The sequence below is a fragment of the Palaemon carinicauda genome, chromosome 39 (genome assembly GCF_036898095.1).
Source record: "Palaemon carinicauda isolate YSFRI2023 chromosome 39, ASM3689809v2, whole genome shotgun sequence".
NCBI lineage: Eukaryota > Metazoa > Arthropoda > Malacostraca > Decapoda > Palaemonidae > Palaemon > Palaemon carinicauda.
Window position 1 is genome coordinate 57,408,473 of NC_090763.1, and position 2,500 is coordinate 57,410,972.

At 26.8% G+C, this 2,500-nt stretch overlaps 1 protein-coding gene across 1 annotated transcript in view; it reads right to left on the reverse strand.

Moving 5' to 3' along the window:
* Positions 1 to 2,500, reverse strand: part of LOC137631210 (uncharacterized) — a 113,459-nt gene that overhangs the window by 53,504 nt on the left and 57,455 nt on the right. The gene's annotated exons all lie outside the window — the stretch shown is intronic.

Sequence of the window (2,500 nt, forward strand, 5' to 3'; positions counted from 1 at the left end):
ACTATGAAATGTTGATTATTTGCGTATCCTGTTTTACGAAGTTCACGAGAATTCTTATCTTTCGTTATCACCTACTATGAAATGTTGATTATTTGCGTATCCTGTTTTACGAAGTTCACGAGAATTCTTATCTTTCGTTATCACCTACTATGAAATGTTGATTATTTGCGTATCCTGTTTTACGAAGTTCACGAGAATTCTTATCTTTCGTTATCACCTACTATGAAATGTTGATTATTTGCGTATCCTGTTTTACGAAGTTCACGAGAATTCTTATCTTTCGTTATCACCTACTATGAAATGTTGATTATTTGCGTATCCTGTTTTACGAAGTTCACGAGAATTCTTATCTTTCGTTATCACCTACTATGAAATGTTGATTATTTGCGTATCCTGTTTTACGAAGTTCACGAGAATTCTTATCTTTCGTTATCACCTACTATGAAATGTTGATTATTTGCGTATCCTGTTTTACGAAGTTCACGAGAATTCTTATCTTTCGTTATCACCTACTATGAAATGTTGATTATTTGCGTATCCTGTTTTACGAAGTTCACGAGAATTCTTATCTTTCGTTATCACCTACTATGAAATGTTGATTATTTGCGTATCCTGTTTTACGAAGTTCACGAGAATTCTTATCTTTCGTTATCACCTACTATGAAATGTTGATTATTTGCGTATCCGGTTTTACGAAGTTCACGAGAATTCTTATCTTTCGTTATCACCTATTATGAAATGTTTAGTGCCTCTATCCATATGATATTGTGGTATTTTCTGATAGGTGTGTGTTCTAGATTTTTTTTTACACAACAAGGTGTGTTGTCAGAGAGAGCATTAAAATGTTCTTCCCCTTATGGGCCATTAGATCATTTGATGTAATGTTATTGTGTAAAGTTTACGTTAAATATATATATATATATATATATATATATATATATATATATATATATACACACACACATATATATATATACGTATATATATATATATATATATATATATATATATATATATATATGTATATATTTAACGTTATTGTTATTGTGTAAAGTAAACGTTAAATATATATATATATATATATATATATATATATATATATATATATATATATATACATATATATATACATATATATATATATATACATATATATATACATATATATATATATACATATTTATATATATATATATATATATATATAGTCACTGTCTATATAAGCTTGCCGACCAGGGTTCGATTCCCGGCCGGACCAAAGCTCTTGTCTGTGTGATTTCGCCTGGGGCTCTGATCCCGAGGTCGTTAAGAGAATCCAGACATTAATGTATCAAAAATATATATGGCTTATTTGAATATATATATATATATATATATATATATATATATATATATATATACAGTATATATATACACACATATATATGTGTATATATATACAGTATATTATATATATATATATATATATATATATATATATATAATATACTGTATATATATATATATATATATATATATATATATACATATATATATATATACGTATACAGTATATTATATATATATATGTTTATTTATTTATTTATAATCCTAATTTCAGTAGCCTGCTACACAGTCTTCATAAATTAATCCACCGGAAAAATGTTGAGTAGATCATTTAAAGTAACGAAGAAAAAGTAAATAGAACTATGTTTAAAGAGCACAAATAAGCATTGAGTAACTCTTGATTTTCGATATTAAAATTTGGTTTCGATACAAACAAAGTAGCGACTACAGAGCGGTAGTTTGCGTGTGTATTTTTTCTGCAATACGCAATTTGCATATTATATTGCATTCGGTGGAAATTAGGGGTTATACCTTCCATTGTGTACTTTCCGTTGTTTTTAACAATAAACTTCTATGACTGCAGAATTACTGAATTAAAAATAACAAATAAATAATATAAGCTAATTTGTCTTATCCAACGTACGGTTGAACACATATGCAGTATATATATATATATATATATATATATATATATATATATATATATATATATATATATATATATATATATATATATATATCAAATAAGCCATATATATTTTTTATACATTAATGTCTGGATTCTCTTAACGACCTCGGGATCAGAGCCCCAGGCGACAAGTGGTTTAGTCACTGTCTATACAAGCTTGCCGACCAGGGTTCGATTCCCGGCCGGTCACAAGCTCTTGTCTTTGTGTGATTTCGCCGGGGGCTCTGATCCCGAGGTTGTTAAGAGAATCCAGACATTAATGTATCAAAAATAAATATGGCTTATTTGAATATGAAAAACACGTCTAAATGTGCAAAATTTATCATATATATATATATATATATATATATATATATATGTATATATATATATATATATATATATATATATATATATATATATATATATATTATACGTGTATAATCATTCCAGGACAGCCTTAAAGAAGTATAACCAAGGCAATAGTGAAACTTTGTATCAAACATA